This window comes from Ursus americanus, chromosome 20, assembly GCF_024610735.1.
Source record: "Ursus americanus isolate L20-20 chromosome 20, mUrsAme1.1.p, whole genome shotgun sequence".
Lineage (NCBI taxonomy): Eukaryota > Metazoa > Chordata > Mammalia > Carnivora > Ursidae > Ursus > Ursus americanus.
The window spans coordinates 7,415,207-7,430,423 of NC_142146.1; positions in this window are offsets into that span (position 1 = coordinate 7,415,207).

The following is a 15,217-nucleotide window of genomic DNA, read 5'->3' on the forward strand; positions in this document are numbered from 1 at the left end:
AAAAACTAAGAGGCAGCCCACGGAATGGGAGAATATATTTGCAAATGACACTACAGATAAAGGACTGGTATCCAAGATCTACAAAGAACTTCTCAAACTCAATACACGAGAAACAAATAAACAAATCAAAAAATGGGCAGAAGATATGAACAGACACTTTTCCAATGAAGACATACAAATGGCTAACAGACACATGAAAAAATGTTCAAAATCATTAGCCATCAAGGAAATTCAAATCAAAACCACACTGAGATACCACCTTACGCCAGTTAGAATGGCAAAAATAGACAAGGCAAGAAACAACAATTGTTGGAGAGGATGTGGAGAAAGGGGATCCCTCCTACATTGTTGGTGGGAATGCAAGTTGGTACAGCCACTCTGGAAAACAGTGTGGAGGTCCCTTAAAAAGTTAAAAATTGAGCTACCCTATGATCCAGCCATTGCACTACTGGGTATTTACCCCAAAGATACAGACGTAGTGAAGAGAAGGGCCATATGCACCCCAATGTTCATAGCAGCAATGTCCACAATAGCTAAATCGTGGAAGGAGCCGAGATGCCCTTCAACAGATGACTGGATTAAGAAGTTGTGGTCCATATATACAATGGAATATTACTCAGCTATCAGAAAGAACGAGTTCTCAACATTTGCTACAACATGGACAGCACTGGAGGAGATAATGCTAAGTGAAATAAGTCAAGCAGAGAAAGACAACTATCATATGATTTCTCTCATCTATGGAACATAAGAACTAGGATGATCAGTAGGGGAAGAAAGGGATAAAGAAAGGGGGGGTAATCAGAAGGGGGAATGAAACATGAGAGACTATGGACTATGAGAAACAAACTGAGGACTTCAGAGGGGAGGGGGGTGGGGGAATGGGATAGACCGGTGATGGGTAGTAAGGAGGGCACGTATTGCATGGTGCACTGGGTGTTATACACAACTAATGAATCATCGAGCCTTACATCGGAAACCGGGGATGTACTGTATGGTGACTAACATAATATAATAAAAAATCATTAAAAAAATAAATAAATAGAAAAAAAAATAATACTGTATTGTACACTTGAAATTTGCTAAGGAAATAGATCTTAAATTTTCTCACCACACACACACACACACACACACACACACACACACACAAAAGGTAACTATGTAAGATGACGGATGTGTTAATTGTGGTAATCATTTCACAAAGAATAAGTCCATCAAATCATCAAGTTGTACCTTTTAAATAGATATAATTTTATTTGTCAAGTATACTTCAATAAAGCTGGAGAAATGAAAAAGATATTAACTTGAAAGCACAGGAAAATGACCTGGCAAGAGTGTCTATCGATCTCTCTGCCCTGAGTCCATGGCTTGTCCTTTACTATAGTGCTTTGAAGGTCAGAGTCTTGCCTCACATACCTTTCTGTTTCTCACATGTGGGCCGATTGTTGAATGACAAGCTCTTCTCCCTTGAAAGTATCCAAGAACCCATTTCAATGACCTTGAATAACTGAAAACTGATAGACAATCTGGGAACTTGGGCAGGCTAGAATCATCAATGTCAAAAACATCAATGTGAACGAATGACTATTGAGTCTTTAGTGGCCACAATGACCTTTATAAGAAGGGAAGGTATGGACCCAACCCTACATGCCCAGCTAGCTAACCAAGTAAGAAGGACAAATATTTAGATAAATGATCGGGAACATAGAGTCTATAAATAAATATCAGTTGACATTTTAAAAAGGAAAAGCTCACCTAATGCCAAATAGAGGAGGAAGTACAATTAATTTTCATTCAACAGCTATGTAGTACCACTTTTTAAAGTATGATCATGTAAGTTGCTCTCAAAAGAGTCCTCTGAGAAGGGTATTCATTATCTTCATTTTACAGAAAGAAAAACCAAAGAAAAGAAAGGTCAAACAGTTTGTTGTACAGCTACTTGGTCAGGGACTGAGCCTAGAAAACACAGATGAGCTTGGACTTGGCTTGGCTGTGCTTCTTGGACACGGAGTTTGGTCAACCCTGGATTCTGGTGCTGAAGCAAGATGTCATTGAGATCACTGGGGCCATTACCCATTCACTGCTCATTGTATATGCCTGGAGGCAGACAGGTCTAAACAAGAAAAACCACTCTGAAGTAAATTCTGTTTTTCAATTCAACGTCAACAGAGCTGATTCTCACCCTATGTGACATTCTGAGAATACCAATAAAGTGTGTCATATATGACACTAACCTATCCTGATAACATAGGAGGAGAGCAGTGTGGACTATGCACCGTCCAATCTCGAGACATACAGATATACACACCCTCACTCAGACACCTACACCCACATAGAGGATTGCACATTCTCAGAAATGTACAAAGAGTAAACCAGTGAACATGCTCATTCAAAACACACACATATATGATACTCAGTATTGGTTTCCCACTTCTTTTTTAAGAAGGGGAGGGAGAGCAAGGGGGGCAGGCACAGAGGGAGGAGAGAGAGAATCTTAAGCAGGCTCCACACCCAGCACAGAACCCAATACGGTGCTCCATCTCACAACCCTGAGATCACGACCTGAGCCGAAAGCAACACTTAACCAACTGAGCCACCCAGGTGCCCTTTGTTTTCCTCACTTTGAGCACAGCTACTCACGTCTGAACCCATCAATGCTCCATCCAACCCCCTGCCCACAGCAGGAGCCGCCTCTCTCAGCCTCTAAGCCAGCCCTGACAAAGGCAGGTGTACTGATTATATATCAGTATCTTTCATCGGTACCCTCCATACTCACACTGCTGACTATCCTGGCATGGACGGGCTAATCCTGGAGCCCCCCATTCCCTTAGAACTGTGGTTCTCAACCAGGGTGATTTTCCTCTCAGGAGATATTTGGCAATGTCTGGAGACATTTCCAATTATCATAACTCAGTGCAAGTGGGGAAAGGGGGCTGCTGGCACCCACCAGGTAGAGGCCAGAAATGCTGTTGAACATCCTACAATACACAGGTCAGTCCCCCACAACAAAGAATTACCCAGCCCCAAAATGTCAATAGTGCCGAGATTGGGAAATCTTGCTTGGGAAGCAGTGGACGATTGTCCTGTCCTTAACAACTTGCTAATAAACCACCTTGGGCTGTTTCCTCTGTGATAACCAGCATGGTTTGTCTCACAAGATCCACACCTTGGCCACAGCTACTTGGACCAGGATGGGCAGGCATCTACCCAGGAGTAGCCAATGGAGACTGGCCAGTTCTCACTGAGGCAAACTGATGAGAAAGCTGTTCTAAAAGGGACCACAGTGATTTTCTGGACCAGAATTTTCCAGACTCAGCAATTTAAACTGGCAGTCAGAGTCAGGGCAACTAGTAGCAGAAGTAAAAGATGAAAAATACTGAGCGAGAAGAGCTCTAAGCGTCATAAAGACCAGAGTCAGCCAGAGGCACCAGGCAGAGGGAGAGACGGGCAGAGAGATCAGCTGGCTGGCAATGCAGCGGGAGTAGTGCGAGCAGATGCGCAGATGTGGGTGCCAGGATGTTAGATGCTCAGTGAGCTCTTACTGGCAAGAGCCAGTGAGAACCGAGCTAGCCCAAGGAAATACCCACCTCGTTCCCCAACCGCAGGAGGCCCCGCTGAAAGGTGGTTTCTGCGAACCTGCACCTTCCTTCCCTGTCACAGCCTGTGACCCGATGACAGATCCTGTTGTGGGCTGAACTGTAACACTTCCCCCTGATGAACATTCAAGAGTTCACCCCCAATAGCTCAGAACGTGACCTTATTTGGAAATGGGGCTGTGGCAGATGGAATTGGGTAGGATGAGGTCACACAGGAGTCAGGTGGGCCCTGATCCAATAGGACTGGGGTCCTTATGAGAAGATGGCCATATGAAGCCAGACAGATGGGGAGAAGGCCCTGCGAGGGTGAAGGCAGAGGTCAGAATGATGCGTGTCAAGCCAAGGATTGCCAGCTGTCACCAGAAGCTAGAGAGTGGCATGGGACAGATTCTCCCTCAGAGCCCTCAGAAGGAAGAAGCCCTCCTGACCTCTAGCCTCCAGAACTATGAGAGAATGAGTTTCTGTTGGTTTAAGTCACCCAATTGGTGGCACTTGTTCACAGTGGACACAGCACATGAGATATCCCAAGTACCTCTCTCGTCTTAACACTTCATCCTGGCCAAGGGCTTTAGAGAACTCGAGGATTCAGACTCTCCTCTGACCCCCTAGGGGTTGAGGAGCCCATTGGCCCAAAGTGATGTGCCCCTCCAGGGGCCCACACCTTCCTTCAAGACCATGATCTAGGCCATAATTTCTGGCCCAAATGGCTCCAAGCCTGCTTCAGGGTCTGCCCGGACCTGGTTCTTGAGTCTGTCCTTCCAAGACTGCAGCAAACTTCCAGTGTCCACCCAAGGGGTGGCCAAGAAGCGGCTGTTGGCCAGGAGCAAGGAGAGCTGCCGACAGAACTGAGCTTGTGGGCTGGGGTGTCCACACATGTGTGCACTTCATCCTGGGGGGCAGAGATGAAAACAGGAGGAGAAAGAGAGCAGGCTGTATCTCCATTCGTACCCTTGCCCTGCCCCCGCCCCCACAATAGCTGGGGTGGACTTAACGCTCTCACACTCCCAGGCCAGGAATACCGTCCAAGGAAGGGGCCCGTTTCTTCATCACTCTCTGTGTTTCTTATGTCGGTCCTGGCCACAGGAATGAACTGCCACCTTATTCCTCCTCCTTTGCTCTGACTCATCTCTCTGCAGAGGGTGAGACATCTGGGTAACCCTCAATACACATAATATCAGTGGCTGAGTCACCTCCTGCTCCCTTCTCTCCCTCCTTCTCCTCACCACCTCGAGGAAGGAGTTCTGCACCAGGTTTCTTAAGAACCGTGGCCCACACCTGTAGCTGGGTAGAATGTCAAAGCAGAGGTCCTAAATTTGGCTGCCTACAGGGACCAAGCAAGTGTCACAAATGAGCATATCTGGCCAGGTGTAAGTACCAGGGGGAGGTATGGTTTGTAACAAACCAGGACAGCCAGGCTCCTTCTACTGAAGTGGCTTCAGCTGGTGGTTGCCATAGAGAAGGTGGGCCTGATGTGAAAAATCGTTTGGGGTGTGTGTGTGTGTGTGTGTGTGCGTGCGTGTGTGTGTGTGTGTGTGTGTGTAAACCAGAAATCTTGATTTTATTATGTGAAGAAGTTCCCACCAAATAAAACCCAACCACAGACAAGCCAGATAGGACAGCCAAGTTTATTGCCACTAATACAACTAAACACCCATACCAGATCCTGTTGTCAGGCTGAGGCTAGCTGGGTGCTACCCTACTTTGTGGTTTGCCCTGCCCTCACTGAACTCCAGATGGTTTGAGGAACTAATGATGTTTTCACGTGTTGTTGTTTTGGCAGCATGATCCGGCCTTTGCATCCACCCTCTTCCATCTGGTAAACCCCGAAGTCCCTATATGACTCATCTCTGTCATCACCTCCCATGTGAACGCCTGGACTGACCCAGCCCCCCAGCCTGGCCTCTCCATTTCACCGCTTCCTGCTCCCTGCTCCTTACTCTTGTCTCAGTTTCAGCCCATACCACATTGCTTTGTAACTGTTTACTTGTCATCTACCACTAGACCATAAGCGCCTCCAAGTCTATGGTTTTATCTTGTTTATTCTGTGTTTCCAGTGCCCTGGCACTTAGCTGACAATGCCTGAAGAGTGAATGAATAAACAATACATATCAGTAATGAGAGCAGTGTTGTGAAGCTGCTGGGGATACAGTTGACCCTTGAACAACACCATTTGCTGTGCTGGTCATCTTTTATGCAGATTATTTTTTATAAACATGGTACAGCTCTATATATTTTCTCTTATGATTTTTTCTTAAAAATATTTTTTTAATTTATTTGAGAGAGAGCAAGAGAGCACAAGCAGGGGGAGTGGCAGAGGGTGCGGTGGAGGGAGAAAGAGAAGCAGACTGCCCACCGAGCAGGGACCCTGATTTGAGCTGGATCCCAGGGTCCTGGGATCGCAACCTGAGCCGAAGGCAGACGCTCAACCAACTGAGCCACCCAGGTGCCACTCCTTATGATTTTCTTAACAGCATTTTCTTTCCTCTGGCTTACTTTACCGTAGGAACAGAGTGTATAATCCATATAACATACAAATATGTGTTAATGGACTGTTGATGTTATCAGTAAGGCTTCTGGTCAACAATAGGCTGTTAGTAGTTAAGTTGGGGGAGTCCAAAGTTATAGGTGGATTTTCAACTGGGTAAAATGGGTACCCCTAACCCCTGCATTGTTCAAGGGTCAACAGTAGTTCCAAACTGGTATTTGTGACAATCAGTTCATCATCATCATCATCAGAGCTTGGGAATAGGGCAAAATAACGTTCGGCAGAATGGCCAAGGATTGGGAAACTGATTTTCATTGGAGAGGAGGAAGTGGAGGAGCAGAAAATAAACAAACAAACAAACAAATAATCCCTGGAATGAAACTAAAGGCTCGAAGGGCAGAAAAGCCTGGTCGGCTCTCACGCTGAGGATGTAGGGACAGTAAGGGGACAGATCAAATAAAGCAGCCCTAATGGAGGGGTCTTAAAAGGGAGCTGTAGGGTGCAGGGGCAAATGAGGTGGGGGGGGATAAGAATTAGAAAGTGCTTGCAGCACCCTTCTGACAGCCACCCTAGCGGTGCCACACTTGGAAAGGGTTTCGTTTCCTCGGGTGCTGATTCTTTTCCCCAGCTTCCTTCCTGGAGGGACCAGGCAAGCCGGCAGCCCTCCTTTCACTTCGGTATGCCGCCCCCGTGCGGCAGGAGCGTCCAGCTACACCACCAGGCGGCAGGCTCGGGCTTCACCTCCAGGCAGGTGGATCCGTACTCAAGCCCAGCACGTTTATAGATCCAATAACTTGAGTAACATTTAAATGTCATACGGATTTCTCCTTACATCAGCTGAGGTCAAGCAAAAGGAAGACGGCACATACTCATTTCACAATCCATCATGCCCCTTCTTGATGCTCACTCCTTGTCTTGTGTTTGCCTCCCACTCAGTCTGTACCAAAGGATTTAGGGACAGAGGTTTATTCATCTTTGCGTCCCCACAGAGCCATACACACTGCAGGTGTTTTAAGGGGGAAAAAAAATCTTTGCTTAGTGAATCTATATGTAGATGATATAACATGTTTGTTTAAAGCTCCAAAAACAAGTGAAATAAGCCAGACACAAAGGGACAAATATTGTATGATTCCACTCAGGGAGGCACCTAGAATACTTAAATTCATAAAGACAGAAGGTGCAATACTGGCTAAAAGGGGCTGACAGGAAAGGGGGAGGGGTAGTAGTTGTTTAATGGGTCTAGAATTTCTGTTTGAAATGATGAAAAGTTCTGGGATAAGATAGTGGTAACTGTAAATGTACTTTATGCCATTGAATCGTACATTTTAAAATGGTTAAAATGCAAAATTCTGTATTATGTGTGATTTAGATATAAAAAAATGAAAGAAATGTCATGTAGTTCTATTAACATCAAGCAAAATAGAATTTAGATAAAAAAACATTAGAGAGGGCCACTTCACTATGACAAAAGATTCAAGTCATCGGGACAAATTACCAATATTAAATGTGTATGTACCAAATAACAGCCTGTAAAGTGTGTAAAGCAAGAGGTGTCAGACCCACAAAGAGAAATTCACAGTGCTGGTGGGAAATTTTAACCATGTTACATCACTAGCTGGTAGGACAAGCAACCAAAAATTCTCATATACATCAACTCCAAAAGACACGTATAGGGATGTTTATAGCAGCAGCTTATTACTCACAATAGCCACAAACTAGAAACAACTAGCTATCCATCATTAGTAGAATTGTGTCAGATTCATCCAATGGAATACTATACAGCAATGTAAATGAATGAACTATCGCTACATGCAACAACACGGATGAATTTCAAAATATAACGTTGAGTGTATGAGGTCAGATATAAAATAATACATACTGTAGTATTCTGTTTATGTGACGCTCAAAAATAAGCAAAACTAGACTGTTTCAAGATGCATACTTGTGTAATAACATCATTTTTTTAAAAGCAAGTGTTATTTCCATAAAAGTCAGAATTGTGGCTATCTCTAGGAGGGAAGGGCAGCACTGTAACTGGAAAGGAACATATGAGTTGGGGATGGAGTTGATGGTGTAGACCTTTATGGTTTTGACAAAATGTCATTTCATGGCCTGGATGGGTATTTACTTTATAACAATTCATAAAGATATGTATTTGTGAAATAAGTCAAGAGAGAAAGACAATTATCATATGGTTTCACTCATTTATGGAACATAAGAAATAGCAGGAAGATCGGTAGGACAAGGAAGGGAAGAATGAAGGGGGGGTAAACAGAAGGGGAAACAAACCAGGAGAGACTATGGACTCTGGGAAACAAACTGAGGGCTTCAGAGGGGAGGGGGGTGGGGACTGGGATAGGCCGGTGATGGGTATTAAGGAGGGCACATGTTTCATGGAGCACTGGGTGTTATGTGCAAATAATGAATCATGGAACGCTACATCAAAAACTAAGGATGTGCTGTATGGTGACTAACATAACATAATAAAAAATTACTAATAAAAATCATTTAAAAAGATATGTATTTGTGTTTATGCACCTTTCTGTATATGGATTCCATTTCACGATTTTTAAATTTTTTTTAAAAGATTTTATTTATTTATTCAACAGAGATAGAGACAGCCAGCGAGAGAGGGAACACAAGCAGGGGGAGTGGGAGAGGAAGAAGCAGGCTCCTAGCGGAGGAGCCTGATGTGGGGCTCGATCCCATAACGCCGGGATCACGCCCTGAGCCGAAGGCAGACGCTTAACCGCTGTGCCACCCAGGAGCCCCACGATTTTTAAATTTTTAATGAATTAGTGAAGCACCCCTTCAAAGTACTGTGGGAAAGTGATTTTGAACCCAGAAATCTACACTTAGCCGCATTAGCTATTAAGATTGATAACTAGAGGCACCTGGGTGGCTCAGTCAGTTAAGCTTCCAACTCTTGGTTCCAGCTCAGGTCATGATCTCAGGGTTGTGAGATCGAGCCCCACATCAGGCTCCACACTCAGTGGGGACTCTGCTTAAGTTTCTCTCTCCGTCTGCCTCCTGCCCCCACCCCACTCAATCTCTCTCTCTCTCTCTCTCAAATAAATAAATAAATCTTTTTTAAAAAGATTGAGAACAAAAACCATTTTTATACCTGTACAGATATAAAATAGTTTGTCTCCTATTTAGCCTTTGTGAAGGAGATAATCGAAGATGTTGGCCAAGAAATCAAGAGTGAGCTGTATGTAGAAAACAAGAAGTGATAGAACTAACCTTGCTAATCTAATGAAAAGAAATCCTGGGATGATACCTTGCAGCAGGTTTTGAAAGATATCTGCCCAAATTAAAACAGGAGTTCAGTCATCTCCAAAGAGATGTCCTTAAGAAGAATTCTAGAATAGGCCCTGCACTATTAGAATGAAAAAGAAACTAGCAGTGCTATGATGAAAAAGTCTTTTCCTTCTCCCAGAGAGGGGGAGGGGCAACAAAAATGTCCAAGAAAACAGGAAAGTCATGATCCATATTAGAAGCAAACTAAAATGTGGTATGAATTTGAGCAACTGCAGTAGTTTAAGAAAAGAGAATCAATTTGATGATTTGCTGGGAACATCGTCCTTTGAGGGGCCCAGGGTTGTGACATTATAAGGATAGGGGAAAATGTAACTAATCATATGTCATAGCAATCGATTATTTACTAATTTAAAGCTTGTATCATCACCTCGGGACAAGGTGTGGGGAATAGTTCTGATTCCTGAACAGAATGTAAAAGATTTCAACCTTGACCATGTAAATACAAAAGTGGGGTCCCCTAACTCTACCCCCATATTTATTGTAATAGGCAATAAAGAGACAATGTTGACAGTGAGCAGTTGAATTCATGATATATAGAGATTCATATGAAACCAAAAGCACCAACATAAGGAAAGCCTACAAATGGTTATTACTAGAGCATAGCAGGGAGGGGGAGAGAAGAGGCCGGGGGCACCAAAGCTTTTTATCATGCTTTTTGGCATTTTCTGATTTGTTCTTAACCATCACTAGGGCTGAGTATGCAGACTGAAAGGGAGTATTTGGTGAGGAGGTGTTCTCTCTCTCTGCATGCTTGCTATGGACGTGTTCATGCCTGCTGCCCAGCACTGCTCATTAGGTAGGCCCCTGTTGCCAGGGAAACCAGCTTTTCACTGATACCAAAGATAATGCGGAGGCCTGCTACTCACCAAACAACCTTCCTCTTGAGTCACGCCACCTTCCTGGACTATCTCTTGCCCCTGTGTGATGCTGTCCAGCTGTAGGAAGCTCACACCTGCACTCTCTCACTTCACTCTTTGTGGCCTGCAACACTGGCTAGGGGGCCACACCAGTCACCGTGACCTTGACCTCTGCCTTTGTTTTGTTACAAGCAAACCTGCTCATTTGAAATGACTAGCGGTTGTTTTTTAAATGATATACCTCAAAGCACAGAGAATAGTGTAAAAGCCACATTATTGTTTTTTTCAGCCTGCTTCACTGGCCCCGGGAGCAGAGAGGGAGAGCAAAGAGAAGACATTTTTTTATACTAATTATGTTGAGGTCTAAATAACGGATAGTAATGCACAGATCTTAAGGATACAGCTTTTGAGTTTTGATAAATGCATACACCTGTAGTACTATCACCCCAGTCAAGATATAGGATACTTCCATCAACCTGGTAAGTTCCTTTTTGGACCGTTTTAGTCAGTCACACACACACACACACACACACACACACACACACACACACACACACACACCTTACTTTCACCTCCTACCCTCTCTGCATCCCACTCACCCCTCCAAGGCTCTAATTTCTATCACCATAGTATCACCGTCATTTGGATTCTTCCATTCTTAACCTTCATATAAGCAATTATGTTTCCTTTGTCATCTGGTTTCTTTTGCTCAGAATGGTGTTTTTGACATTTATCCATGTTGTTACGTGTATGCGTATTTGTTCCAGATTGGCATTTCATTGTATGAAGAGAACACAATTTGTTTATTCCTTTCTTATTGATGGACATTTGGTTTATTGCCAGATTTTGGCTATTATGACTCAAACTGCTATGAATATTCCTTAGCAATGAACATTTTTGTCACATAGTTTTCATATCTCTTGAGTAAATACTTAGGAGTAAAATTGCTGAGTCATGGGATAGGCTTCTGTTTATAGAGTAGTGGAACTTGATTCTTTTTTAAAACTGTGGTAGGATTTAAAAGCAACACAAGTTACCATCTTAACCATTTTTAAGGATACAGTTCAGTGGTGTTAAGTACATTCACTCTGTTGTGCAACCATCACCACCATCCATTTCCAGAGCTCCTTTCATGCTGCAAAACTGAAACCCTGAACCCATTAAATATCCCCCCAGCCTCTGGCAACCATCTTTCTACTTCCTGTCTCCATAAGTTTGACACTCTAGTGAAATCAAACAGTATTTGTCCTGTGATCAGCTTATTTCACTTACCATGATGTCCTAGGGTTCGCCCATGTTGGAGCATATGTCAGAATTTTCTTCCTTTTTAAAACTGAGTAACATTCCACTGTATGTACATGCCACATTTTGCTTATGCATTCATCCATCATTTCCACCTTTGGGCTACTGTGTATAACGCTATTATGAACTTGAGCATACAAATATCTCTTCAAGTCCCAGTTTTTGCTTCTTTGGAGTATATACTTGGAAGTGGAATTGCTGGATTGTATATTTCTATTTCTAATTTTCTGAAGGACTGCCATACCTTTTTATATAGGGACTGCACCATTTTATATTCTCACCAAAAGTGCACAAGTGCTCCAATTTCTCCACATCCTTGCCAACACTTATTTTCTGTTTCTTTTTATAGTAGCCATCCTAATGGGTATAAATTGTGATTCATTTTCAAAAATCTTTTTATTATGGAATTTTCAAACATACACAAAAGATGAGAGGTGCAGGTGCCCACGCACAAGCTTTAACAATTATTGGCATTTGATAGCAGGCACAGAAGAACGTGCATTCTCTAAAGCAGCTGTGAGAGCAGAGACAAAGAAAGATCTCTTTGGAACCACCAACTAAGGACAGTGTTTTGCAGGCTGTTGGCCAATAAAGGCTGGATAGCTAGTGTCTAGTCTCTCTGCCTGTGTTCAAGAGATGAGTTAACAGTCAAGCATACTTGGTAAAGGAGCAGCAGAGAGAGGTTACAATCAAGGGGCCAAAAAGACACCCTCACCATCATCCTTCATATTCCAACTAACAAATGATTTCCCTTTTATAGGAGACGGAGGTTCTGATTTGTCTTGGTAACCCATGTCATCCACAAGGGGCAGACTAAGCCAGATGCTGTAGGTACCTGGTAATCTGACAGCACTAGTCAGTCCATGCCTGGTTACATGGAAACTGGAGGAACCCAAGCCAAGCACAAAAGCCTGAACTGAATTCTCCATCAAGCCACTGCCTTGCCCTTGATTGACACATTCATGCTTGAAGAAAGAGCCAGTATCCTTTTGAAACACCTGCAAGAATAAGTCCGCTATCCCCGAGCTGGAATTTGCCTTCTCCCTGCCAGAAAACTTAGGGATCGGGAATGGCAGTTACCCATCATGTTAACTGTATTTTCTCATTTTCTGTTTTCCTGATGTTCTGGTGTCTGGGTCCTTCCTGACCCAGGAGAGTGCCCCTCCCAGGGCTAGCCAATTCCTAGACTTAGCAAATGACTTCCCTTTGAGCATGTCTGTCATATGTAAACCAACTAATCCAGAGCCACCATTTGGTGTTTATACTCCAAGAGGCCATATTCTTCTATCCTAATCATCCCATGGCCAGGTACTAGACAACTGAACAAAGCCCCTATGTCCCATAACCAGCTGAAATTGTTCAAACTAGCCAATCCTAAACATGCTTACCCTGCCTTGTTTTGTCTTTCCCATGGAAACCACAATAAGTGTTCCTGCCTATGCTTTCCCCTCATTCCTTATGAATCCTGACCTACCCTGGTGCTTCCCTGTGTTGCCCGGTATGGAGTGGAGTGTCCCCTCTTCTTGGGAACTATTGAGTAATAAATTACCTTTTCAGTGGCAGTCATCTCCTGATCTGTTGGTCTCATCATATTTGAATAACAAAACTTGTATTTTGAAACATCACTTCTTCACCCCTAATTCTCACCCAAAAGGCCAATGAACTAGAAAAATAGTTCATTGCAAGTTAGCTCCCCCATAGGAAAAAAGTGAGTGAAAAGACCCATACCTAGATATATCCCAGAACATGTTGTGAAGTATAGATTTTGAAACACGGAGTTGAAAAACTATACTTTTAGAAAAAGTTACTTGAAGATTTACCCCAAATGAGAGAATAAAGATTTTTCATTTTTAATATTTCAACAATATTTTGTAGTTTCCAAAATGTCAGTTTTGCACTACTTTTATTATATTTATCCCTAAATATTTTATTCTTTTTGATGCTATTGTAAATGGAATTGTTTTCTTAATTTCATTTTTGTTTTTCTCAATGCTACTGTATGGAAATACAATTCATTTTTGTATAGTGATCTTGTATCCTGAGACCACGCTGAATTTATTAGTTGGAATTGTATTTACTGTATTACTTAGGATTTTCTATATATGAGGTTATGTTATCTTAGAATTACAAATAGTTTTACTTCTTCCTTTCCAATAACATGACCTGTATTTCTTTTCCTTGCCTAATTGCCCTGACTAGAACCACCAGTATGTGTCATACTGGTGGGGGCTCCTGGGTGGCTCAGTTGTTAAGCATCTGCCTTCGGCTCAGAGTGCAATCCCGGCATTCTGGGATCGAGCCCTGTATCAGGCTCCTCTGCTGGGAAGCCTGCTTCTTCCTCTCACACTCCCCCTGCTTGTGTTCCCACTCTTGCTGGCTGTCTCTCTCTCTGTCAAATAAATAAATAAAATCTTAAAAAAATTTAAAAAAAGAAGTGGTGAGAGTGGACAACCTTATCTTGTTCTTGATGTTAGTGGGAAAGCATCCGATCTTTCACCACTAAGTATGATTTTAGCTGTGGGATCTTTCATAGATGCCCTTCATCATGTTGACAAAGTTTGCTGAGTGTTTTTATCATAAAAGGTGTTGGATTTTGTCAAATGTTTTTCTGCATCGTGTGGTCCTTGTTTTTTATCTTATTAATATGATATATTATATTAATTGATTTTCAGAGGGTAAACCAACCATGCATCCTGGGACAAATCTCACATGTTCGTAGTGGATAATTCTTTTCATCTGTTGCTGGATTCAGTTTGATAGTATTTAGTTGAGGATTTTTGCATCTATATTCATAATAAATATTTGTGTGTAGTTTTCTTGTGATGTCTCTGGTTTTGACATCAGGGTAATATTGACCTCACAGAATGAGTTGGGAAGTATTTCCTTTTCTTCTATCTTCTGGAAGAGTTTGTGAAGAACTGATATTAATTCTTCTTTAAATGTTTGGTAGAATTCAGTAGTGAAGCCGCCTGGGTTTTCTTTGTGGGTAATTTTTTGGTTTCTTATTCAATCTCTTTGCTTGTTTTTTTTTTTTAAGATTTTATTTATTTATTTGACAGAGAGGAAGCCAGCGAGAGAGGGAACACAAGCAGGGGGAGTGGGAGAGGAAGAAGCAGGCTCCCAGTGGAGGAGCCCAATGTGGGGCTCGATCCCGTAATGCCGGGATCATGCCCTGAGCTGAAGGCAGACGCTTAACGACTGCGCCACCCAGGCGCCCCTCAATCTCTTTGCTTGTTATTGGTCTATTCAGATTGTCTATTCCCTCTCAAGTCAATTTTGGTAATTCGTGTCTTTCTAGAAATCTGTCCATTTCATCTACGTGATCTAGCTTTTTGGCATACAGTTGTTCTACTGTTTCTTTACAACGCCTTTTATTTCTGTAATATCCCCTTCTTTCATTTCTGATTTTAGTAATTTGAGTCTTCTCTTGTTTCCTTAGTCAATCTAGTTAGAGGTTTGTTTAAAAAAAAATCAACTTTCCCATAGGAAAAAAATATATACATGATCAGGAAAAAAGACACACTTGGTAAGTATCTGTAACTTATATCACAAAGGACTAATATCCCTAATATATAAAGATCTCCTAAAAATTGTAAAAGGCCAACAGCCCAATAGAAAAATAGGCAAAAGATTTGTACATATGGTTCACAGAAAAAAAA